The sequence below is a fragment of the Narcine bancroftii genome, chromosome 2 (genome assembly GCF_036971445.1).
Source record: "Narcine bancroftii isolate sNarBan1 chromosome 2, sNarBan1.hap1, whole genome shotgun sequence".
Classification (NCBI taxonomy): Eukaryota; Metazoa; Chordata; class Chondrichthyes; order Torpediniformes; family Narcinidae; genus Narcine; species Narcine bancroftii.
This window is the reverse complement of record NC_091470.1, coordinates 372,108,041-372,135,219: the sequence shown is the minus strand read 5'-3', so window position 1 is coordinate 372,135,219 and position 27,179 is coordinate 372,108,041. Positions and strand designations below refer to the sequence as shown.

The 27,179-nt window shown below is 45.7% G+C and overlaps 1 protein-coding gene across 6 annotated transcripts in view; it reads left to right on the top strand.

Annotated features, from left to right (window-relative positions):
* Positions 1–27,179, top strand: part of LOC138755880 (acid-sensing ion channel 2-like) — a 151,084-nt gene that overhangs the window by 21,681 nt on the left and 102,224 nt on the right. Inside the window, exon 1 of one of the 6 annotated variants that reach the window (XM_069922631.1) lies at positions 22,429–22,536. The exons of the other annotated variants lie outside the window; for them this stretch is intronic. The gene's annotated coding sequence lies outside the window, so the exon portion shown is untranslated. Of the gene's footprint in view, positions 1–22,428; positions 22,537–27,179 lie in introns of those variants that run through there. 6 annotated transcript variants of the gene reach the window in all.

Sequence of the window (27,179 nt, the reverse complement as noted above, 5' to 3'; positions counted from 1 at the left end):
TTAGAGATAGTACTTATAAACATCTGGATAGACAGGGTCTGATCAGGAGCACTCAACATGGATTTGTGGGAGGAAGGTCATGTTTGACCAATCTGATTGAATTTTTTGAAGAGGTGACTAGGAATGTGGATGAGGGTAGCGCAGTGGATGTTGTCTATATGGACTTCAGTAAGGCCTTCGATAAGGTACCACATGGAAGGTTAGTTAGGAAGGTGCAGTCTCTAGGTATAAATTTTGAGATAGTCAAATGGATTGAACATTGGCTGAAAGGGAGAGGCCAGAGAGTGGTAGTGGATAATTGTCTGTCAGGTTGGAGGCCGGTGACCAGTGGTGTGCCTCAAGGATCTGTATTGGGCCCATTGTTGTTCGTTATATACATTAATGATCTAGATGATGGGGTGGTGAATTGGATTAGTAAATATGCAGACGATACTAAGATAGGTGGAATAGTGGATAATGAAGAAGGTTTTCAAGGATTGCAGAGGGATTTGGGCTGCTTAGAAAAGTGGGCTGAAAAATGGCAGATGGAATTTAATGCTGATAAGTGTGAGGTGCTTCATTTTGGTAAGAAGAATCAGAACAGGACATACGTAGTAAATGGAAGAGCATTGATGAATACAGAAGAGCAGAAAGATTTAGGAGTAACGGTACATCGTTCCCTGAAGGTAGAAACTCACGTGAATAGAGTGGTGAAGAAGGCTTTTAGTATGCTGGCCTTTATCAATCATTGCATGGAATATAGGAGTTGGGAGGTGATGTTGAGATTGTATAAGACGTTGGTGCGGCCTAATTTGGAGTTCTGTGTGCAGTTCTGGTCGCCTAATTATAGGAAGGATATAAACAGAGTGGAGAGAGTGCAGAGAAGGTTTACCAGAATGTTGCCTGGGTTTAAGCATCTGGAGTATGGGGAGAGATTGGACAGATTGGGTCTTTATTCTTTGGAGCGTAGAAGGTTGAGAGGGGATTTGATAGAAGTATTTAAGATTATGAAAGGGATAGACAGAGTGGATGTGGATAGACTATTTCCGTTAAGAGGAGGAAAGATTAAAACAAGAGGACATGAGTTAAGAATTAAGGGGCAGAGGTTTAGAGGTAACATGAGGGGGAACTTCTTTACTCAGAGAGTGGTAGCCGTGTGGAATGATCTTCCGGGAGAAATAGTGGCGGCGGAGTCAATTGTATTATTTAAGAAAAGGTTGGACAGGTCTATGGATGAGAAGAAGATGGAGGGTTATGGGCATTGTGCAGGGAGGTGGGACTAGAGAGGGGTGTTTGGTTCGGTGCGGACTAGAAGGGCCTAATGGCCTGTTTCCGTGCTGTAATTGTTATGTTATTTATTATGTTATTTTTTGTGGTCACAATGATAAGTAATGAGGGTGCAATTCATAGGAAGGGATGTAGATGAGGCAGTCTCAAAGGGAGCAGTTCCTGTGGAGGGAGGTGAGGGGTAGGTGTGTCTGGTGGTGGGATCATGTTCTCGGAAGGGTGATAGGTGAGGACAAGGAGAATCCTGTCCTTGTTCTGTCTGAAGAAGGAGTGGGCCCAGGGCAGATGTGTGGGAAATAGGGGAAATATGGGGAAAGGGCTGAATTGATGGCAGTAAAGGGAAAACTACATTTTTCTTAAAGAAGAACAACTCAGATGCTCTGGAATGGGAGACCTCATCCTGGGATCAGACGTGACGGAGGCAGAAGAATTGAAAGAAAGGAATAGTATCCTTCCACAGGACAGGGTGGGAAGAAGAGTAGTTGAGGTGGCCATGGGAGTTGGTGGGTTTGTACATATCTGTAGAGAGTTTGTCCCCTGTGTTACCTACTCAGATAGCAGCAGTAGAAATTAGTCAAGAGAGTGTTATATTTAAAATAATATTTTATTATTAATTACCAATAATATAACACTTTAACTTATCTAAAATTAACCCCCAACTATGCACAAATATACTGATTTTTGGGGTGGGGGGGGGTGCGCGCGCGTCACTATCCCAAATCATTACAGCTCAGGCACAATTCTGGAACATCAGTTCAAAGTTCAGTGTCAGAAATCCAGGGTTGACACAAAGACTCTTAAATTGATGTAAAGAAGTGATTACGAATGAGGTGGGAGAGACCGGGTGATAGACTTTTGTTGAGTTGCATCCAGAGAAATGTTCCTTCAGACGAGTGGTTGTCAAAATCCGGCTTTTCTTGGCTTAGGGGAAACGAAGCTTCTGAGGGTCAGTTCAAGTGACCTTTTCTTTAGTCACAGTGCAATTCAACATTTCCTTCAAAATCACCTTTCCTTCGGCCACCGTGGGATTCAACAAGTCCCCTTCAAAATCACCTTTCCTTCGGCCACCGTGGGATTCAACAAGTCCCCTTCAAAAGTGACCTTTCCTTTGGCCACACGAAGCTACTTCAGCTCAAAGAGCTGCTGCTCCTGTGTTGCTTCCTTAAAAATGGCCCCTGATCACACAATGTACTGGTTTTTTTTAATATGTTGGGCACATGGTCTCTGCATCTGTGTACCTGGCATACTTCCTCTCTCTTCAGAAATAGTGAATTTGAGTACACGCTGTCTTCAGCCTGTCAGCCCACAATTAGTCTTCAAAGTTTGCAGGGCTTGCAGCTTGAATTGTTCTCTTAAAGTGACACCCATTCAAATGAAAATGAACTAGGAGTATGTAAAACCTAAGATGCGAGACAGAGACAGAGGTCAAGAAAGGGGAGAGTGCTGCCAGAGATGGACCCAATGTGAAGGCTATGTTTCCCTGGTAGGGTACATCTTACAAAACTGTTCCTTCAGCAATACAGATTTCAATCTGAGATTAATAACGTTTTGCGAATGAAATACATTTCAGTGAATTATGAGGTGAGGTTACATTGTTTCCAACAGGATCAAGGTGCTGAATTATCCTTTACTGTAAAACAGGCTGGGGGGCTTCTATTTTTTGGGATTATTTTTGTTGTTCAAAGACTCACACAAATGCAAACAAACAACACCATCTCTCTCAACAATGATATATAACATAGAGAGTCTGTTTCTTCCCCCCCCCCCCCGCCCCTCTTCCTTCCCTCCCTCCCATAAACTAATACCACAAGAAAAAGATTATATATATTATACAACACAAAAAGTAAAATCACAGACCCGTAAAGGAACTTGAGAAAACCCCAAAGTAACCTGAAATAAAAAAGATAAGGAACAAAATCTAAGAGCACGTCATCTGTGCCACAACCCATTTCATTGATTTCAATCATTCCATTACTGATCCAGGTTTATTCAGAAGGGGTAGAATTGTATCTGCGTACCAACGTGTTGCAGGTAGAGTGTCGTATTTCCTCCTTAAACTGTATGTGGATTTTATCCAGGGGAATGCAACTCTACATTTCTATCGTGTAAAATTTAGTTCGGAATCGTACTTCAAAGTGACTGTTATACATTTCCTGGCTACTGACAAGGCAATGGATAAAGGTTCCGATCTCCACACCACACCTAAAGCATATTTCCAAGATTTCTAGTTAAGATTTATGTAATTTTTGTGGTGTGAGGTACAATTGATGCAGGAAATTATACTGCACCAACCTGTACCTGGCATTAATAAATGCTGTCATACTGTCCCATTACAGGTCTGACCAACACTGCTCATGGATTGTTGTGCCCAGGTCCAACTCCCATCTTTCCCTTGCCTTATGTAAGCCCGGCTTCAGGCCCTCACGTTGGAACAGGAGATACATCATAAAAATAAGCTTATGCGTATTCCCTTTTGAATTAGAATCTCTATGTCACTACATATGGGTAGGGCCATAGTCGGCACCAAGTTATCCCTTAAGAAAGATCTTAACTGAAGATAGCAGAAGGTTTTAGTCAAAAAATCATACTTATTCCTCAGCTGTTTGAATGACATGAGCCACCCTCATTCATAGCAACCTCAATACACCCCCAGGATCTTATTAGCCAGATTCATGTGTTCTGGGACAAGGACGCTTTAGCAAACGTCCCCATCTTTCTCCCAATACATTGATTTTTTTTTGCCATGTCTGAAATTACATGTTTTAATATGGGGGGGGGGGGGCTTATCTGTTTCCCTTGATATCAATTTAGTGTCCCACTTATATATTAACTCTCCTGCTATCTTTTCTCCTACAGTGTGCAGTCCAATTTGTGCCCAGGAGGGGCGTACCACCTCCCCCATAGAGAGAAGTGATAAACTCAACTGGGCTGCTCAATTGTATTATTTTGAAGACTAGTAATTTCAGACCTCCAAATTCGTAACCTCAAGTCAATTTTTCCATGAAGACCCCAGCCACCTTACTTCTTGACTCATCCGCTGAGCATCTTAACGAAGCTCTGGGGCAATGGGATGGACAAGGACTGAAACAGATATTGTAGTCTTGTCATCATTTTCATTTTAATACAGTTATGGGCAAGATACTCCATCTACCAAAGTCCTCCTCAATCTTCCAGAGCAAAGGGAGATAATTGTGTTTAGATAAATTATGTAACACCTTATCCACTTTTATCCCCAAATATTTGATGCCCTCTTGCACCCATTTAAATTGGCTCTCTTGTTGATATTGTCTATTATTCCCTCTTTGTCAAAGGCATGATTTCATTCTTGTCCAGATCCTGAGATCTTGCCATACTGCTCTAATGTGGTCCTCAGCCTAGCCAGCGATCCCCTCCCTCTCCGGTCCATCAAATATATCGGCAAATAAATTTATTTTATGCTCCTCCTGGCCCACTCTGAATCCCTTTATATCTGGATCCCACCCCAAAATGGCTTCTGCCTGTGGTGCAATAGCCAATATAAACAAAGGTGGGGACAGCGGGCAGCCCTACCTACTGGCCTTGCCCAGCAGGAACAGTGGAAAGATTACATTTAGCCTGAGCCTTATGATATAGTGTCTTTATCCAATTTATGAATAGTTGTCCCAATCCAAATCTCTCCAATACTTTAAATAAAAATCCCATTCTAGTCTGTCAAAGGCCTTCTCCACATCCAGGGCTATGGCCACACCCGGATCCGCCCCCAACTGTATTCCACTGAGAAAATAACATAATTTATGTAAAAAATACCAATTTGTATTGAAAATATGGAGCCCATATTTACAGTATGTTGGTTTGAAGGTGTGAGGGACTCTTGAAGGTCCATCCCGCTGGTAACCCTTAACTCCATTATTGTTTGTATTGAGAATAATAATTCCTTTGGGCATTCTCCGTTTCTTTCTTTCTTTTCTTCCATATTTAGGTTTGGTGGGTGTGGGTAGGAGGGTGGGAGGATTCAGGGTTTTTTTTTAACATATATACTTATACCACATGTATACTTTATTTTTTTATATCTTTCTTAAATATGATTGTATGGATATAGTTTTAAAATTGAATAAAATGTTTAAAAAAAGAAAAGATACATATACAAAAGAGAGAAAATTAAACAAACTGACTGCAAATACAGGAAGTGAATGAATATTCAGTAATAAATAATGTGCAAAATAAGAGTCCTGCTTGGTTCCAATATTTCCAGAAGGAGCAGGAATAGGCTATTCAGCCCATCGAGTCGGCCCCACCATTCAATCATTAATTGATATATTTTCTCACACATCCCCACTGCCCGGCCTTCTCCCCATCATCTTTGATGCCCTGGCTAATCAAGAACCTATCAATCTCTGCCCTAAATACACCCAATGACTTGGCCTCCGCCACTGCCTGTGGCCACCAATTCCACAGATTCACCACCCTCTGGCTGAAGAAATTCCTCCGTATCTCTGTTCTAAGCAGATCCTCTTCAATCCTGAAGTTGTGCCCTCTTATCCCAGACTCTCCCACCATGGGAAACAACCTTTCTACATCTACTCTGTCCATGCCTTTCAACATTCAACATTCCAATTAGTACAGGCTGTCAGATGCTCCTTGTATGATAACCCTTTCGTTCCTGGAATCATCCTTGGGACTCTCCTCTGAAGTCTCTCCAACGCAGCTTTGTCTGTTGTCCAGATGACACAGAGGGAATCCATTTGGTCCACTAAGGCTCTGCTGGTTCTCAGAGCAACACCAATCTGCAATAATTTCCCCTGTAATCTATTCTCTGCATCGTTCCCATGAAGTCTTCCCAGATGACACACTGGGGGCAATTTACAGCAACTGATTAATCTCTCAGTCTGCCCATCTTTGGGATGTAGGAGGAAACCAGAGCACATGGCCACAGGGAGAACTCTGGAGGTCAGGATCGAACCCAGTGACACTGCAAGACACCAGAGTTAACAGTGGTGCCTCTTTGCCATTAGTCAATCCCTTTTAAAATCTCTCTAAGAGCTTGCAATCATTCCAAAGGAAGAAGTGAGAGGCAACGAGAGAGATGAAAAGGCATGAAGATAAATGTGGAAGCTTTAGAGAGGGTGCAGAGGAGATTTACCAGGATGCTGCCTGGATTGGAGAATGTGTTTTAATACTGAGTGAGCTCGGATCTTCACTTTAGAGCAATAGAAGATGGGAGGTGACTTTAACGAGGTGTTATATGATCGAGAGGCATCGATAAGGTGAACAGCAGCACCTTTTCCTTAAGATGACAATAGCCAAACTAGAGGACATTGCTAAGATGAGTGGATGAAAGTATAGAGGAGATGTCAGAGATTGATATTTTAGAGTGGAGGGGTGCCTGGAATGCATTGCTGGAGGCTGGTACAATAAAAACATTCAGAAGGTTCTTGGGTAGGCACAGGGACGTAAAAGAAGGAATGGTATGAGTATGAGGGAGGGAAAGGTTAGAATGATGTGGCGTGGATTTATGTAGTTGCACAAGGTGGGAAAATCGTGCCTCACAAGCCTAGTTCAAGCTTTTCAAGGAGGTCACAAAAGAAATTGATGAAGGAAGGGTGGTGAATTTGGTGTATATGGATTTTAGAAAGGGGTTTGACAAGTTTCCCCACGGTGGGCTCATTAAGAAACTCCTAAGGCACAGGATCCATGGAAACATGGCTGCTTGGATTCAGAATTGGCTTGCCTACAGAAAGCAGATAGTAGTAATGGACTGTACTCTACCTGGTGGTCAGTGACTATTGGTGATCTACAGGGATCTGATCTGGGACCCCTGACTCTTTGTGATTTTTATAAATGACTTAGATAAGGGTTACACCTCACCAGCATCAATAGAGAGACGCATAAACAGATGGGTTAAGTTTAACATAACATTTATTAACAAATTAACAATAATAAAATTACCTCAATAAATTTAACTCCCAAACATAAGCCTTCTTATCAACTCTACAGTAACAACAGATATTTATTTATAAGGTGCACATGGGGGAAGCTCAAAATGCCCCAAAAGAAAACCTCAAGTCAGACACATCAAGTCTGTCAGTCAAAAAGGAACAGCTCGCAGAGTCTGGTCTCCAAGCGTGGGATTCTTAGTTGGTTGCACGCTGGTCTTCTAGTTGGACATGGAGACAGATGGTCGTGATCACTGGAGACTAACGATAATTGTAGATTTACGACTTTCCTGAATTTCGAAGGTTTTTTCACATGGGAATTTCTTCACATGGGAATTTCTTCACATGGAAATTTCCCCCCAGTGCCCTCCTCGTCACTACATGAGGTTCACGTCTCCAAAGCCCACTTTAGGGTTAACGCTGGTACAGTGTCCGGGTCTATAAAACTTACGGTGCTTCCTGTGTCGTACAAGCAGTTTGTAATGTGGCCTTTTACCTCAATGTCCATGGTGGACCTTACTGATTGATATGGGCTGCTCTGGTCTAGAATGCCAGTGTCAGCTCATTGTCTGATTCACTGGTACTGTATGTGTGCGTGGTGACCACCAAGATGTCTGCCCTGAAGATGTCTGCCCTCATGGTTTGCACGCGGTCGCTGCTGGTAGTGAAGCCGGAAGTAACGCCGACCCGAGCCGTTGTGCCCGGGTTCCCACTGTGCTGTTCTCCGCGACTGGATGTGGAGCTGGACATGGTGCAGTCCAAGATGGCGGTGGCTGCTGCCCACATGCAGTGCTGCAAGGGGAATGTCTGGGCCTACATACCCTTGTGTAATGCCCTTTTCTTCCACATCTGGAGCAGGCTGTGCTTCTCGCAGGACAGTTCTTTTGCAGGTATTTCATCTGGCCGCAGTAATAACACTTTGCGTGCTTGACGATAGCAGCTGCTGTTTGGGACCCCATGTCCCAAGATGGCAATGCCTGTGCTCCCCACGTGGAGGCCATGTTGCCAGAGGAGTAAGTCTCCACTTGCTGTTGGGCTATTTCTAATGATTTGGTGATGTCGACTATGTCCTGCAGGGTCCGATCGCCCTTCTCCAGGAGCCTTTGTCTGATATGATCAGAACTGAGACCGGCTACACATGCATCCCTGATCAGACCCTCCTGGTAGATGGCTGCTGTAACGTCAGTGCAGCTGCAAGCTCACGCTCACCCCAACTCTCACAAGGCCTGAATATATTTAACAATGGACTGACCAGGTGCTTGTCAGCGGCTGCCCAAGAGCTATCTGTCATAGATTACGTTCATTGGGACCAGATACTGTTTTTGCAGGAGCCCCATAGTTGCTGAGTAAGTCTCACAGTCTCTAATCATCTGGAAAACGTGGTGGCCGACCTGTGCAAACAGCAGGTCTCTCTTATCGACTTCTTCCTGAATGTCATGTTGCATCATAAAGGTGTTCAAGTGGTGCAGCCACTGGTCAAAATTTACGGAGGCCTCTGGATCCTTGGGATCAGTGTCCAGCTTCTCTGCTCGAATAGCCTTGTCCATGGCCCAAGATATAGCGATTAAATTAGACCCGACCAGAAGTTGAGATTAATAGGCTTTAATTGCTATAAACTTACAGGCATCTCTTACATGCTGTTGGCCTGATTCCAAGTCAGTACTGAAGGAGGGGATGGGATGGTACCACCTTTATTAGGGATACTGAGGGGTAGGAGTTACAGTATCGGGGTGGGCCAACCCATACAATGCATGTATTACAGTGTTCCACCACAGTGGGGAACTGCCAACACCTTTTTCTCAGGGCCATGATAGCAAATAGCAGAGGGCATCTGTTTAAGGCGAAGGGAGGAAAGTTTAGGAGATTTGTCCCCTGAGCCTGCACTGCAGTCAATAACTGTTTCTCCCTCATCATCACTTCCCAGCACCATTTCCTTATCATTTCTCTCAGATCTAAAAGTGAACAGCCTCAGCAAATGAGCCCTCACTGTCCTTGGGGAGAGGATTTCGAAGAAGATTCCCCTCCCATAGGATCCATCTCTGTCCTCTTGTTCTGAGACAAGCAATTGGGGCCAGGGTTTGAATCCTGCACTGTCTGTAAGGGGTTTGTACATTCTCTGGTTGTGGTTTTCCCCAGGGGCTCTGGTTTCCTCACACCCTTCAAAGGTGTGAGGGGATGTGGGTTAATTGGGTGTAAATTTGGGTGGCTTGTGAGCCAAAATGGCCTGTTATTGTGCTTCATGTCTAAATGTAAAAAAAATGAGTTGTTTTCTTGGAGCATCTGTAATGTGAATTGTGCAGGGTCATGTGGCATCACCGGCTAGAACCCGGTGGGAATGTGGATTGCAGAGAATCATGTGATCTCTCTGGCTGGAGCCTAGTCGGAAGTTATCTCACCTGGCAATCAAGGATTACAGGTAAGGCTGATGCACAATTGGTCCTCACAGGTCACGTGGATGGGCCTTGCATTGAAAATGACGAGCATGTTCAGCCTCCTACTTCTTCTCTCTCTTTGTTTGTTGCTGCTGCATGGAGACGGTCACTGAACTCCAGGCTCCAGGCCACGGGCATCTCCGGAGGGCCCAATGCAATGGGCCTGTCCTGGATCCCGAGCTGTGGGCAATGCTGGAGACCAGGTTCATTTGGTATACTTGTTAGTTGTAATTAATTTACTGTTTGTTAGTATGTTGTGCCTTCCAGTGAGGAGAGAGTTAGTGGTACTCTGTGTTTAACCCTTGCATTCTCAATCGGGTGTTGAGAAGGTTTAGTCGTGATTTGTTCATACCTGATGTGTTGTTATTTGTGTATTATTGCTGAATATGTGTTCATTAGTTGTGACTCTTGCTGAACTCCAGGCTGCGAGCCACGGGCAGCTCTGGAGGGCCAACTCAATTTGCCTGTCCCAGATCCAAAGCAACACTGACATTGGAGATCAGGTTCACTCATTCTTCTTTTTTTTCTTTGGCTTTGCTTCGCGGATGAAGATTTATGGAGGGGTATGTCCACATCTGCTGCAGGCTCGTTGGTGACTGACAAGTCCGATGTGGGACAGGCAGGCACAGTTGCAGCGGTTGCAAGGGAAAATTGGTGGGTTGGGGTTGGGTGTTGGGTTTTTCCTCTGTCTTTTGTCAGTGAGGCGGGCTCTGCGGTCTTCTTCAAAGGAGGTTGCTGCCCGCCGAACTGTGAGGCACCAAGATGCACGGTTGGAGGCGAGATCAGCCCACTGGCGGTGGTCAATGGGGCAGGCACCAAGAGATTTCTTTAAGCAGTCCTTGTACCTCTTCTTTGGTGCACCTCTGTCACGGTGGCCAGTGGAGAGCTCGCCATAGAACACGATCTTGGGAAGGCGATGGTCCTCCATTCTGGAGACTTGACCCACCTAGCGCAGATGGGTCTTCAGCAGCATGGATTAGTTACGCGGTATACTGTGCCTGTGTGTGGTGGGTGCTGAAGAAGTTAAGCTGTCATTTCTGGGTATATTATGCCTGTGGGTGGTGGGTGCTGCAGAAGTTCAATGCTCGTTTCTGGATATACTGTGCCTGTGGGTGGTGGGTGCTGAAGAAGTTAAGCCATCATTTCTAGGTATATTATGCCTGTGGGTGGTGGATGCTCTAGAAGTTCACTGCTCGTTTCTGGGTATACTGTGCCTGTGGGTGGTGGGTGCTGAAGAAGTTCAATGCTCATTTCTGGATATATTATGGCTGTGGGTGGTGGGTGCTGTAGAAGTTAAGCCGTCATTTCTGGGTATATTATGCCTGTGGGTGGTGGGTGCTGTAGAAGTTCAATGCTCATTTCTGGATATATTATGCCTGTGGGTGGTGGGTGCTGTAGAAGTTAAGCCGTCGTTTCTGGGTATATTATGCCTGTGGGTGGTGGGTGCTGTAGAAGTTCAATGCTCATTTCTGGGTATATTGTGCCTGTGGGTGGTGGGTCCTGCAGAAGTTCAATGCTCGTTTCTGGATATACTGTGCCTGTGGGTGGTGGGTGCTGAAGAAGTTAAGCCGTCATTTCTAGGTATATTATGCCTGTGGGTGGTGGATGCTGTAGAAGTTCAATGCTCGTTTCTGGGTATACTGTGCCTGTGGGTGGTGGGTGCTGTAGAAGTTCAATGCTCATTTCTGGATATATTATGCCTGTGGGTGGTGGGTGCTGTAGAAGTTCAATGCTCATTTCTGGATATATAATGCCTGTGGGTGGTGGGTGCTGTAGAAGTTAAGCCGTCATTCCTGGGTATATTATGCCTGTGGGTGGTGGGTGCTGTAGAAGTTCAATGGTCATTTCTGGATATATTATGGCTGTGGGTGGTGGGTGCTGTAGAAGTTAAGCCGTCATTTCTGGGTATATTATGCCTGTGGGTGGTGGGTGCTACAGAAGTTCAATGCTCATTTCTGGGTAGACTGTGCCTGTGTGTGGTGGGTGCTGAAGAAGTTAAGCCGTCATTTCTGGGTATATTATGCCTGTGGGTGGTGAGTGCTGAAGACATTAAACCCTCATTTCTGGGTACACCTTGCCTGTGCGTAGTGGGTGCTGTAAAAGTTAAACTCTCATTTCTTGGTATACCATGCCTGTGTGCTGTGTACGTTAGTCTGAGTGAGTGCATGCCCTTTTGTGAATTCTTGTGTGTAAATAAAGACCACTTTTGTTGATAACATGTGTCCAGCCTTGATTCTCATTGAACCCATCGAGCCTATTGAACACAACAGCTTCAGAGGCTGAGGGGAGTCCTGACAGAAGTTTATAAAATTAAGAAGGTAGACAATCAGAATCTTTCTCCCAGGGTAAGTGTCACACAGGGTAAGGACATGTATTTAAGGTGAGGGTGGGGAAAGTTTAAAGGAGATGTGTGGAGCAGATTTTTACATACAGAGCGGTGGGTGACTGGATCAGGCTGCCAGGGCTAGTGGTGGAAGCAGGTACAATTCCAGAATTTAGACAGACAGATGAATGAGTGTTTATTGTCATATACATGAGTACAATGTAAAGATGCTCAGAATTCTTGCTGCAGTCAAACCAGTACATACACCAACTTCAAAAGTATTCAGTAAATTACCAATATATGCTGACAGTATTATAAAACAATAGATTGATAAATATTTGCATTTAGAGTTAGTTCATGAAAAAAGTGATGTTTCAGTAGTGAAAAGATCTTTTGGTGGTTCTGGAATAGTTTATGGTTAGGGTTAGAGTAGTAAAAAGAGATTCAAGAGCCTGACGGCTGTCGGAAAGAAATGGTTCTTGAACCTGGAGGAGCTGGTCTTCAGGCTTCTGTACCTTCTCCCCGAAGGGAGCAACGAGAAGAGGTTGTGATGGGGACCCTTTATGATGTTGGCTGCCTTCTTGAGGCAGCACTTCATTTAGATGTCTGCAGTGGATGGGGGCCAAAGCCTTTGATGGACTTGGCTCTATTTACTGCCTTCTGCAGCTTTCTACAAGTTTTGAGTTTCTAAACTAGGCTGTGTACTTTCCACAGTGCACCTGTAGAAGTTCGCAGGCGTATTCGACACCCAATCTCCTTAAGACTCCTTAGAAAGTAGATTGAATAATATGCCTTCTTAACCATATAACCATATAACCACTTACAGCACAGAACAGGCCAGTTCGGCCCTACTAGTCCATGCCGTAGCAAATCCCCACCCTCCTAGTCCCACTGACCAGCACCCGGTCCATACCCCTCTAGTCCCCTCCTATCCATGTAACGATCCAGTCTTTCCTTAAATGTAACCAATGATCCCGCCTCGACCACGTCTGCCGGAATCTCATTCCACGTCCCCACCACCCTCTGCGTAAAGAAATTTCCCCTCATGTTCCCCTTATAATTTTCCCCCTTCAATCTTAAACCATGTCCTCTAGTTTGAATCTCCCCCTTTCTTAATTGAAAAAGTCTATCCACATTTACTCTGTCTGTCCCTTTTAAAATCTTAAACACCTCTATCAAGTCCCCTCTCAATCTTCTACACTCCAAAGAAAAAAGCCCCAGTCTGCACAACCTTTCCCTGGAACTCAGACCCTGAAATCCTGTCAACATTCTCGTGAACCTTCTCTGCACTCTCTCTATTTTGTTTATTTCTTTCCTATAATTTGGTGACCAAAACTGTACACAATACTCCAAATTTGGCCTCACCAATGCCTTGTACAATTTCATAATAACCTCCCTACTCTTGAATTCAATACTCCGATTTATGAAGGCCAACATTCCAAATGCCTTCTTCACCACACCATCTACCTGAGTATCAGCTTTGAGGGTACTATTTACCATAACTCCTAAATCCCTTTGTTGCTCTGCACTCCTCAATTGTCTACCATTCAATGTATATGACCTATTTAAATTTGCCTTTCCAAAATGCAGCACCTCACATTTATCTGTATCAAATTCCATCAGCCATTTCTCAGCCCACACCTCCAGCCTTCCTAAATCACCTTTTAATCTACGGTAATCTACCTCACTGTCCACAACACCACCAATCTTTGTGTCATCCGCAAACTTGCTTATCCAATTCTCTACCCCTACATCCAGATCATTAATATATATAACAAATAATAGTGGACCCAGGACCGAACCCTGAGGAACTCCACTAGTCACCGGCCTCCAATTGGACAAACAATTTTCTACCACTACTCTCTGACACCTTCCATCTAACCACTGCTGAATCCATTTCACTACCTCCTTATTTATACCTAATGCCTCCACCTTTTTTCCTAACCTCCTGTGGGGAACTTTGTCAAAAGCTTTACTAAAGTCCAAATAGTCAACATCCACAGCTTTCCCTTCATCAACCTTTTTTCTAACCCCCTCGAAGAACTCAATCAGGTTTGTCAAGCATGATCTACCCCTGACAAAACCATGCTGATTACTCCCTATCAATCCCTGTACCTCCAAAAATTTGTAAATAGCATCCCTCAGAACACTTTCCATCAACTTGCCCACCACAGACGTCAGACTTACAGGCCTATAATTCCCAGGTTTGCATTTGGACCCTTTCTTAAACAGAGGAACCACATGCGCCACCCTCCAATCCTTTGGTACCACCCCCGTGGCCAGTGACATCCTAAATATCTCTGTTAATGGCCCCACTAACTGTCCACTAGCCTCCCTGAGTGTCCTAGGGAATATTTTGTCCGGTCCGGGAGATTTATCCACCTTTATCTTTTTTAACACAGCCATCACTACCTCCTCGGTTATCCTTATATGCTTCATGACCTCCCCACTATTTTTCTTTACTTCAACTGGTTCAACATTTTTTTTCCCTAGTGAATACCGAGGCAAAGAGATCATTCAAATTTTCCCCCATTTCCTCAGACTTCTCACTCAGCCTACCCTCACTATCTACAAGGGGTCCAATTTTATCTCTCACTAATCTTTTACTTTTAATGTACTTCTAGAAACCCTTTGGATTTATTTCTACTCTGTCAGCCAAAGCCTCTTCATGCCTTTTTTTGGCCTTTCTAATTTCTTTCTTAAGATTCCTTCTACACTCCTTGTAGTCCTCCTTCAACTTCTCAGCTCCCTGCTCTTTATACCTCTTGTACACCTCCCTTTTTCTCCTAACCAAATTTCCAATATTCCTCAAAAACCAAGCCTCCCTATGACTTCCAGCCTTTCCTTTGATCCAGACTGGGACATAACTACTCTGTACCCTCAAAATTTCTTTTTTGAATATCCTCCATTTCTCATTTACACCCTCACCTGAAAATATCCTGTCCCACTCAATACTCCCCAAATCCCTTCTTATTCCTACGAAATTTGCTCTTTTCCAATCCAGAACCTCAACTTTAGGCCTCTCCTTGCTCTTCCTTAAAACTACCCTAAAACTAACAGAATTATGGTCACTAGACCCAATTGGTTCTCCAACATTAATGTCCGCTACCTGACCTAGCTCGTTCCCTAACAGGAGATCTAGTATTACACCATCCCAAGTCGGTTTTTCTACTAACTGATTTAGAGTATCTTGATGTGCTGGCTCCAGGAGAGGATACCCAGGGACTTGAAGGTACTAAGCCTCTCCTCCGCTGTCCTGTCAACACAGACAGATGCAGATCCCTTGGCCTTCCATTCCTCTGCAGGGGATAAAGGGACATAGATCATAGAGTTCCTTTAACTTGGATATCATGTTCAGCACAGTGGGGCAAAGGGTCTGTTCCTGTGCTGCACAGTTCTACGTTATATACCTAAATCCTCTTGTTGGAGAGAAAAACACAGTTCATGCTTTCCTAATTGCCTGCTGCAATTCCATTTCAAGGACGTCCAGGTCTCTGGGAACACCAAAAACCTTTCAGTCACTTAGTATTAAAAATCTCTTTATTTCTTCCAGTAGAGTGAAAGACCTCACATTTCTTCAGATTAAATTCCATTGGCTGTGTCCTTGAGAACTGCTGGGACCATCTCTATAACCACCTGATTAGTCACAGCCTTTCAGGGCAAAAATAATCTCTTTGTTTCTACTTTCTGTCTATCTGTTCCCCATAGCAACCGTGACGTCACCTTACCGAGATATTCCCTGTGTCCCCCAACCTCCCTTCAATGTAACACCAACTAATTTCCTCTCCACACCAGTTCCCAGCAAATATCTCCCAAAGCCTCTATAACGTTATAAAATTTCCGGTGCGATTGAATGGTTCTGCTGCAGGGGAGGGGTTGAACTGCTGGTCAAGGACCATATTACAGCAGTGAGGACATCCTGGGGAACAACCAATGAGGCAGTATAGGTAGAACGTAGAGATAAGTTGGAGGCAATTGGTCTGATTGGCGGTGGGGGTGGTGGGGGGGGGGGGGGGTGGCGTCACACTATAATATGTGGGAATTAGAATGGATCTGAGGCCAGATTCCAGTTGGCCTTAAAAACAACAGGCTTTAATTGTAACTTTCCCAGCACTGGCTGAGATGACCTGAGAGCCATGGCCTTGGATGGAGTGGAACTTATAAATCGTCCTCAGCAGAGTTTTGTTTAAGGGCACAATGATAAGGTTAATCACTCCCAATACAAATGTTGGAAAGTGTACGGTCGTGCACTTTGGTAGAAAGAATAAAAGGGCAAACTATTATTTAGGTGGGGAGAAAATTCAAACTTTGGAGGTGCTAATGGTCTTGGGGGTCCTCGTGCAATAAAGGTTAACCTTCAGGTTGAGTCGGTGTGAAGAAGGCAAATGCAATGTTATAACATAACATAATATAACATAACAATTACAGCACGGAAACAGGCCATTAGACCCTTCTAGTCCGCACCGAACCAAACACCCCTTTCTAGTCCCACCTCCCTGCACAATGCCCATAACCCTCCATCTTCTTCTCATCCATATACCTGTCCAACATTTTCTTAAATAATACAATTGACTCCGCCGCCACTATTTCTCCCGGAAGATCATTCCACACGGCTACCACTCTCTGAGTAAAGAAGTTCCCCCTCATGTTACCTCTAAACCTCTGCCCCTTAATTCTTAACTCATGTCCTCTTGTTTTAATCTTTCCTCCTCTTAACGGAAATAGTCTATCCACATCCACTCTGTCTATCCCTTTCATAATCTTAAATACTTCTATCAAATCCCCTCTCAACCTTCTACGCTCCAAAGAATAAAGACCTAATCTGTCCAATCTCTCCCTAGACTCTAGATGCTTAAACCCAGGTAACATTCTGGTAAACCTTCTCTGCACTCTCTCCATTCATATCGAGAGGAATAAGATACAAGAACAGGGATGTTATGTTGAGGCTTTATAAAGGACTGGTGAGGCCTCACTTGGAGCATATGGTACAGTTTTGGCTCCTTATTTAAGAGGTGGCGCTGGAGAGGGTTCAGAGAAGATTCACAAGAATAATTCTTGGATTGAAGGGATTAGCATATGAGGAATGTTTGATGGCCCTTGGACTGGACTCCTTGGAGTTCAGAAGAATGAGGGGGGACCTCATAGGGGCATTTTGAATGTTGAAAGGCCTGGATGCAGTAGATGTGCCAAAGTTATTTCCCAGGTAGGGAAGTCTTGGACAAGAGGACACAATTTCAGGATTGAAGGGGCCCACTTAAAACAGATGTGGAGGTATTTCTTGAGCCAGAGGGTGGCGAACCTCTGGAATTTGCTGCTAGAGGTGGCTGTGGAGGCCAGGTCATGGGGTGTATTTAAGCCAGAGATTCACAGGTATCTGAATCGTCAGGATATCAAGGGTTATGGGTAGGAGGCTGATGAGTGGGGCTGAGTGGGATAATGGATCACCTCATGATGGAATGGCGGAATGGACTCAATGGACCAAATAGCCCAATTCTGCTCCTAAATCATATCTCCTGCCCATGAGATGGAGAAGAACAATGGAATCTGGAGGGGGAGGGAGTTGAAGAGAATGTGGTGAGAAAGAATAAACAATGGGGTTAGAGTAATGAGCTCGATGATCGGTGCCAAACTGAGATGAGAGTTTTCTGACATATGCACAAGTTCAATATGCAGATGGCACTGACAATTCTGTGGCCGCACAGGACTGGATGAAGGGCCAGATTCCATGCTCTTTGACTCAGTGTTCATAAGCAGTTTTGTGTGGCAGGACAGTGTCCAAATTCACAATCTCCCAGCTCCCTGGCATCTCTGTAACCTACACATCTTTATTGCCATACACATTGTACAAAGTACATATGCACTGAAATTCTTACTTGCTGCAGCTGAAAAGGTAAGTTGTGAAAAAATCTACTCGAGTGTAGATTAAATTAAATTGAAAATGAGACAATAAATACAAAAGAAAGATGAACAGGACAATGACCGTGATGGCAGACCAGTGAGGGGCTCAGCAGCTGTGGGTGATGTGCAGTTGGGGGACCCACACAGAGGCAGGCTATAGGAGACTTGCTCATGGGAATGAGGTATTGGAGTTAGGACTTGAGATGGTGCTGAGGGCAAGAAAAACTCCCAAAGAGCCTTGAGCAAAGGCTTCCTGATCATATTGGAGGTTTGGATCTGGAGCTCAGGGGCCAATTGATCATCAGGAGTCCGTGCGGCTGCAGAAATGGCAGGAGTGCTGGAGGCCAATTCTCTTTCTCTCATACTGTAAGATCACTAGATAAAGGAACAGAAGTAGGCCACAGTCCATCATGTCTGCTCCACCACTCCACCCTGAGCTAAACTGTTCTCACATCAAGTTTCAAATTCTGGCCTTTTCTCCAATCCCTTGATCCCCTGACTAATTAGACACCCATCAATCTCCTCCTTAAACTCCCCCAATGATCGGGCCTCCACAGCTGTGTGTGGCAATGAATTCCACAAATCCACCACCCTCTGGCTGAAGAAATTTCTCCTCATCTCTGTTTTAAATGGGTCCCTTCTCATTCTGAGACCGTGTCCTCTTGTCCTGGATTCACCCACCAAGGGAAACATCTTATTCACATCGACTCTCTCCAATCTTTCCAGCATTCAAAATGTTTCTATGAGTTCCCTTCTCATTCTTTTATACTCCAATGAATACAGTCCAAGAGCCGCTCAACATTTATGTTAGCCCCTGCCTTCCAAGAATCATCCTGGTAAATTTTCTCTGGACTCTCTCCAACCTAATTCTAAGATAAGGAGCCCAAAATTGCACACAGTCTTCCAAATGAGGTCTCACCAGTGCCCCATAGAATCTCATTAACACCTCTTTATACACTATTCCCCTTGAAATTAATGCCAACATAGCATTCACTTTCTTTACTGCCGATCCAACCTGGTGGTTAACCTTTAGGTTTTCCTGCAAAAGGACCCCCAAGACCCTTTGCATTTCAGAATTTTGAATTTTCTCCCCATCCAAATAATAATCTGCCTGTTTATTTCCTCTTCCAAAATGTCCAACTGGACATTTCTCCACATTGTATCTCATCTGCCGTTTATTTTCCCACTCTCCTAAACTGTCCAAATCTCTCTGCAACCTTTCGGTATCTTTAACACATCCTACTCCACCACCTACCTTGCTGTCATCTGCAAACTTCGCCATAAAACTATTTAGTCCATAATCTAAATTATCGATATACATTGTAAAAAGAAGCAGCCCCAACACCGATCCCTGCGGGACACCACTGGCAACCCACCAGAACAGGATCCCTTTATTCCCACCCTGTGCTTCCTGCCTATCAGGCAATGTTCCACCCAATCTAATATCTTTCCTGTGCTCTCATCTCATTAAGCAGCCTCTTATGTGGCACGTTATCAAAGACCTTTTGAAAATCCAAAAACACAACATCCACAGACTCTCCCTTGTCCACCCTACTTGAGATTTCCACAAAAAATTCCAATAGGTTGGCCAGGCAGGATCTTCCCATTAGAACCCATGCTGGCCTGGATCTATCATGTCATGCACCTCGATGTATTTCATAACCTCGTCCTTGAGGATCGACTCCAATAACTTTCCAACCACCAATGTCAGACTAATAGGGCTATAATTTCCTTTTTTCTGCCTCCCTCCTTTCTTAAACAGCGGAACTACATTTGCGACCTTCCAATCCTCCGGAACCATGCCAGAGCCTATTGATATCTGGAAAATCATTTCCAATTCCTCCACAATCTCCAAAGCCACCTCCTTCTGAACCCATGGGTCACCTCATCTGGTCCCGGAGACTTATCAACCTTTAGTTCATTCATCTTACTAAGCTCTATCTCTCTAGTACTTGACCGTACTTAATTCTACTCCCTGAGGACTCTGACTATCAGGTATATTTCCATTGTCTTCCTCAGTGAAGACTGACACAAAATATTCATTTAGTTCCTCTGCCATCTCTGTTACCCTTTATAATTTCTCCAGCATCATTTTCAATTGGTCCTATATATACACATATCTCTCTTTTTACTCTTTATATATATTTTTTAAAAACTCTTAAGTATCCTTTTTGTATGTAATTTGCAAACTTCCTTTCATAATTCATCTTTTCTTTCCTAATGCCTTTCTTTGTCCCTTTATGTGAGTTTTTAAAAGTTTTCCGGTCCTCTGTTTTCCCACTAATTTATGCTTCCTTGTCTGCTTTCCCTTTTGCTTTTATTTTAGCCATAACCTCTCTTGTCAAAAACCTTTGCCCCATTTTTCCATTCATAATTTTCTTTTTTCGTGGAATATATCTATCCTGCACTTTCTTTATTTCTTGTAGAAAAATCACCCAATTCTGCTCTGCTGTCCCTCCATCGAGCTTACTTTTCCAGTCAACTTGGACCAGTTCCTCTCTCATCCCACTGTAATTCCCTTTATTCCACTGAAATATTGACAAACCTGATATCAGCTTTTCCTTTTCAAATTTTAAACTGAACTCTATCATGTTATGATCACTACTCCCCAAGAGTTCCTAATCACCTCTGGTTCATAACACATCACCCAATCTAAAACCGCCAATCCCCTGGTGGGCTTATCGACAAGCTGCTCCAAAAAGCCATCCCGTAGGCATTCCACAAACTCTCTCTCCTGACATCCAGAACCTTCCTGACTTTCCCAATCCCCTTTCATGTTAATATCCCCCATAATTATTGTGACATTTTCCTCCTGACGCACTTTTTCTATTTCCAGCTGTAACTCGTTGCCCACTTCCCGGCTGCTGTTTGGGGGCCTGAGTAGAACTGCTAATAGGGTCCTTTTACCCTTGTTATTTCTTAACTCTTAATTCTACCACTTCTGACCCTTTGTCCCTTTTTTCTAGTGATTTAATATCATTGCTTTCCGTCAGGCCACTTCACCCCCTCTATCGATCTGCCTATCGTTCCTCTACACTGTGTACCCTTGGGCATCCAGCTCCCAATCACACCCATCATTAAGCCATGTCTTGGTAAGGAGCACTGGGCAATAGTAATGGTGACTCTTTGTCTGCTTTACAGCAGGTGGAAGGCAGTTTTGAGTAATATTAATTTTTAACATATAAGAAAAATTTGGACAGCTTTGTGGGTAGGAGGGAAATGGAGGGCTATGGATTGGATGCAGGTCACTGGGACTCAACAGAATAATAGTTTGGCACAGACTAGAAGGGCTGAAGGGCCTGCTTTCTGTGCTGTAACATTCTATTACATTGTCTGTATTATTACATAAATATTGCCTTATCCTAATGGAGAAAAATAGTACCCCTTCTCCTTTCTCTCCTTCATGCTCCCCTTGTTTTCTCTCCCCATCACTCCTCTCCTTCTCTTTCTCCTGCCTGCTAACTCACTCCTTTCTTCCTCCAACTCCACATCCTTTCCTTCCTCCAATCAACCCTCCTCCTATCACATCTCAGCTCATTTCCTTCCTTCCCTCTCCCACCAGCATCTTCCCCCTCCCCCTCCTACCCTCACCTTTGTTTGCCTGATCTTTCACACCCCTGAAGAAGGGCTCAGGCCCAAAACATGGTTTGCCCATTGCTTTCCACGGATGCTGCATGACCTGCTGAGATCCTCCAGCACATTGTGTGCTGTTCCGGTTCTCCAACAACTGCAGTCTCCTGGTTTTAACAGCTTCAGAAAGAAACTTTTTTTGAACCTAGGAGAGCTAATCTTTATCTATTTAATGCCTTGAATTTAAATTCAGATGGGATTTGAAGCAATGTCCCTGGATTGATGATCTCTGGACCCATCGATGGACCACGACACTACAGTTCTGCTGAGACAAGAGCACTGGATGGAATTAAAATATGGGTGGCTTCTCTGAATGATAGAAAATGCTTAAGGAACTATATGGCCTGCTCTCACCCAATTCCAACTCCCAGAGAGAGTCTAATCAAAACTGATCGAGAAGCATGAAGGTACAGACAAGTGCTTACAAGCTGATCTTTGAAATTAAATTAGTGCATCACAAGTCAGTCTCAGTGACCAATTAAAAAACAGCCCCCTCCCCAAAATACAGGGTCAGAGCAAACCATGAAGAGGTTTATCCAATAGGAACACGTCCCATTTATAGGGAAAGAACTCCCAATGGTTGGCGACAACCGATTGTGGGGATGTCTACAGAAGGTTGTGTTCTGACACCACCCCAGGTCTCTGTGTGAACTCCAATGTTGACACTATCAGACTGAGTGGCTGCTTCCTTGGGTCTGGTTGCACCTCAGCCCCATTGGGTACCTCATGTGGGGGAATGAGGAGGCTGGGAGTCCTCCTCGACAATCTGTAATTGGTGCATCCATTCACAGGCCCAGTCCAGAGGAACTCAGTGGGTTGGGTGGCATCCATGGAAGTGAAGGTGAGACCTGGTGCCTTATCGAGGCAGAGCCCTATCGGCTCCCTCAGTTCAAGGGAGAGGATAATGATTATTACTTGGCTTGTATGTAATGCAGGCATTACTGGAAATATTCAACAGGCCAGCCAGTGACTGAGGAGAGAGAAAAACAGTTCGTCCTCCAGATGAAAGAGCTTTCATCAGAACCAAGGAAGATCTCAGAAGTGGAGAAGGAATGATGTAGCCCTCAATAGGCAGGTAGGACTCTAAGAACATAGGAACAGAAATAGGCCATTCAGCCCATCAAATCTATCCCACAATTTAATCAAGAGTTGATCCATTTTCCCCACTCAGCCCCACTGACTGGACTCTCCCCATAACCTTTGATGTCTTGGCTAATCAAGAACCTATCAATCTCTGCCTTAAATACACCCAATGACCAGACCTCCACTATTGCCCATTCCAACAAATTCCACAGATTTACCACCCTCTGGATAAATAAATTCCTCCATATCTCTGTTCTGTGGACAGCCTTCAACCCTGAGGAAAAAAAAAACATTTGGCAACACTTGCTAATTAGAATTAGGGAATTAATTGAGGATTTGTTCCTTCTGTTGTCACCAGATTAATTGCCTTGGCTTCACCTGTGGCCATTCTGCTTTCCCTGGGGCCAGCCCTCACCACCCTGGCACTTGTGAGCTCAATGGGGATTGGTTGATGTGAACTGACGAGGTTCTCCCCTCTGTCCAACCCTGTGAGGTGTGTGATTTCAAGATGGTCAATTGTTTAATGAGCTGGAGGGAAATGAAACTGGATTTAATGGCTGGATTGACAGCAGCTGCTCTTGTGTGTGTGTTGGAGAGAGTGATCTTCTGCTGTGTGGGTCAGGTGGCTTACTGGGGCTGACCATGGTTAATGATCTGGTGAAGAAGGCAGCTACTGCTAATGGTGTCAGGAAGGCACCAAAACGCAAGCAAAAGAGGAAGGAGAGTTACTCAGTTTACATCTACAAGGTTCTCAAACAGGTAACTGGGCTGTAACCAGTGGGCCTGGGACCAGGCTGTTCTGTGATGGGATGTTTGGAGTTGGTGTTATGGTGGAATACCTGATGCTGGGATTTCTACCATTTTTTTCTCTCCTTCCCACCCACTCTGGGTTTGATAGCAGGGTTGCCTCCTTCCCCTGCCCTGGCTGATGGTGAGGTACATCCCCCCCCCCCTCCCCCTGCCCCTACAGCCTTTTCCCTGTCCTGGCCAATGTTGAGGTTGCTTTCCCCCCCCCCCCAACCAATTTCCCCTGCCCTGATGGGCAGTAGGGTCAGCCCCAACCCCCTCCTCCCAGCCCCAGTGGATGCTGTAGTTAATGCCCCCTCCTCCCAGCCCCAGTGGATGCTGTAGTTAATGCCCCCTCCTCCCAGCCCCAGTGGATGCTGTAGTTAATGCCCCCTCCTCCCAGCCCCAGTGGATGCTGTAGTTAATGCCCCCTCCTCCCAGCCCCAGTGGATGCTGTAGTTAATGCCCCCTCCTCCCAGCCCCAGTGGATGCTGTAGTTAATGCCCCCTCCTCCCAGCCCCAGTGGATGCTGTAGTTAATGCCCCCTCCTCCCAGCCCCAGTGGATGCTGTAGTTAATGCCCCCTCCTCCCAGCCCCAGTGGATGCTGTAGTTAATGCCCCCTCCTCCCAGCCCCAGTGGATGCTGTAGTTAATGCCCCCTCCTCCCAGCCCCAGTGGATGCTGTAGTTAATGCCCCCTCCTCCCAGCCCCAGTGGATGCTGTAGTTAATGCCCCCTCCTCCCAGCCCCAGTGGATGCTGTAGTTAATGCCCCCTCCTCCCAGCCCCAGTGGATGCTGTAGTTAATGCCCCCTCCTCCCAGCCCCAGTGGATGCTGTAGTTAATGCCCCCTCCTCCCAGCCCCAGTGGATGCTGTAGTTAATGCCCCCTCCTCCCAGCCCCAGTGGATGCTGTAGTTAATGCCCCCTCCTCCCAGCCCCAGTGGATGCTGTAGTTAATGCCCCCTCCTCCCAGCCCCAGTGGATGCTGTAGTTAATGCCCCCTCCTCCCAGCCCCAGTGGATGCTGTAGTTAATGCCCCCTCCTCCCAGCCCCAGTGGATGCTGTAGTTAATGCCCCCTCCTCCCAGCCCCAGTGGATGCTGTAGTTAATGCCCCCTCCTCCCAGCCCCAGTGGATGCTGTAGTTAATGCCCCCTCCTCCCAGCCCCAGTGGATGCTGTAGTTAATGCCCCCTCCTCCCAGCCCCAGTGGATGCTGTAGTTAATGCCCCCTCCTCCCAGCCCCAGTGGATGCTGTAGTTAATGCCCCCTCCTCCCAGCCCCAGTGGATGCTGTAGTTAATGCCCCCTCCTCCCAGCCCCAGTGGATGCTGTAGTTAATGCCCCCTCCTCCCAGCCCCAGTGGATGCTGTAGTTAATGCCCCCTCCTCCCAGCCCCAGTGGATGCTGTAGTTAATGCCCCCTCCTCCCAGCCCCAGTGGATGCTGTAGTTAATGCCCCCTCCTCCCAGCCCCAGTGGATGCTGTAGTTAATGCCCCCTCCTCCCAGCCCCAGTGGATGCTGTAGTTAATGCCCCCTCCTCCCAGCCCCAGTGGATGCTGTAGTTAATGCCCCCTCCTCCCAGCCCCAGTGGATGCTGTAGTTAATGCCCCCTCCTCCCAGCCCCAGTGGATGCTGTAGTTAATGCCCCCTCCTCCCAGCCCCAGTGGATGCTGTAGTTAATGCCCCCTCCTCCCAGCCCCAGTGGATGCTGTAGTTAATGCCCCCTCCTCCCAGCCCCAGTGGATGCTGTAGTTAATGCCCCCTCCTCCCAGCCCCAGTGGATGCTGTAGTTAATGCCCCCTCCTCCCAGCCCCAGTGGATGCTGTAGTTAATGCCCCCTCCTCCCAGCCCCAGTGGATGCTGTAGTTAATGCCCCCTCCTCCCAGCCCCAGTGGATGCTGTAGTTAATGCCCCCTCCTCCCAGCCCCAGTGGATGCTGTAGTTAATGCCCCCTCCTCCCAGCCCCAGTGGATGCTGTAGTTAATGCCCCCTCCTCCCAGCCCCAGTGGATGCTGTAGTTAATGCCCCCTCCTCCCAGCCCCAGTGGATGCTGTAGTTAATGCCCCCTCCTCCCAGCCCCAGTGGATGCTGTAGTTAATGCCCCCTCCTCCCAGCCCCAGTGGATGCTGTAGTTAATGCCCCCTCCTCCCAGCCCCAGTGGATGCTGTAGTTAATGCCCCCTCCTCCCAGCCCCAGTGGATGCTGTAGTTAATGCCCCCTCCTCCCAGCCCCAGTGGATGCTGTAGTTAATGCCCCCTCCTCCCAGCCCCAGTGGATGCTGTAGTTAATGCCCCCTCCTCCCAGCCCCAGTGGATGCTGTAGTTAATGCCCCCTCCTCCCAGCCCCAGTGGATGCTGTAGTTAATGCCCCCTCCTCCCAGCCCCAGTGGATGCTGTAGTTAATGCCCCCTGCTCTGACTACTGACTGACAGCAACACCCCACCCCAAAGCTAAGAGATGTGGAGCTGGAATTTTGAACAGATACAGAACCACTCCTACCCTTTCCTCTCCTAGCGAGTTAGTCTGCTCAACCCACATCAATGTTGGGGTTTCAGGATTATGAGGACTGGAACAGCTGGATTTGGACAGACTTTATCTTAATCCCACCCACCCCCCTCACCCCCAGAATAGAAGGACCAAAGGCTGGTTACTGGGCTGTAATGTTCTATGGTTGTAAGGGTTCCAACGTGAATTGTTGACTGCCAGGTAAAATGTCCCCTCAAACATCACCTCCAAGCTGCTCTGTCCAGATTTGGATTCCTGTCAATGAGTCAAGTGCTGGGAATATCTTCAAGTTCAAATTTGTCATCTGAGTGTAGATGAATAACCTAACACATCTCTGGACCATGGTACACTCACAGTACCCCCTACACAAACAGCATATTACATAGTGATCCAAAATACATACAAATAATTTGCATGTTTCTATTTGAATTGAAACACCATAAGCTCAGGAAGGCAGATCACTGCCACCTTGAGGGTTAACGGGGGTTGCAGGTGAGGTTTGTGTTTGGCCAGCATAACTCAAGAGCCACTGTAAAATCGTGCAACTCTGCTTTCTTGCAAGTGTTGAAGTGTTTAAGATAATTATCCAACCCTGTACAGTTGAAGTGCCAGTTGATGAAGTAGACAAAGACGATGTGGTCAAACAATAATTATGGCTTTTATTAACAAACTCGTGGTGCAATAATGAAAGACAGTGGGTGCAGACACAGTTATACCCCAGGGGAGTGTCCTAACAGTTGAGATAATGCACAGCCAATGTTAGTACAGCAAGGCTCGCCAGAGGGGAGATGGGCAGCTTGGCTTAGATTCACCACAACAGTGCAAAGGAGTCTTCTGAGTAATCTCGCAGGTTCACTCTCAGTTGCATTGAGCTGATTAAAGTGGAACAGAATGGTTGGTTGGCACAAAGCAAGGGCAGCATCATAGTGTGGGGTTCATTCTAGATTCTGATCACTGTGGGCGGGATTGGCAGTGGAGTTGATGCTGGTAACCTGCATTTGTGTATCTCCTGGGTAATTGAGGAAGTTGGAGGGAAGCAGTTGGGCAAACACTAACCCTGGGGAATGAAGTTAATCGTATAGTGTCCATCTATTACAGTTGTTCTCCTCCAGTCAGAAAGGATGGGCTGGAGCTCAAGTTTGTCACATTCTAAGCTGCAGTGATTGTTTGCTTTGCAAGCAATCTAGTTAGACATTGCATGCATAGCACAAGTGAGACAGTGTAAAAGTGCAGAGTTGCAAAGAGATCAGTTGGGATGGAGCAAAGGCAGCAGAGTGTTATGCTGGGGTTCATTCAGGAGTCTAACAGCAGAAAGAAACTAGCTTTAAATCTGGCATGTGATCTCA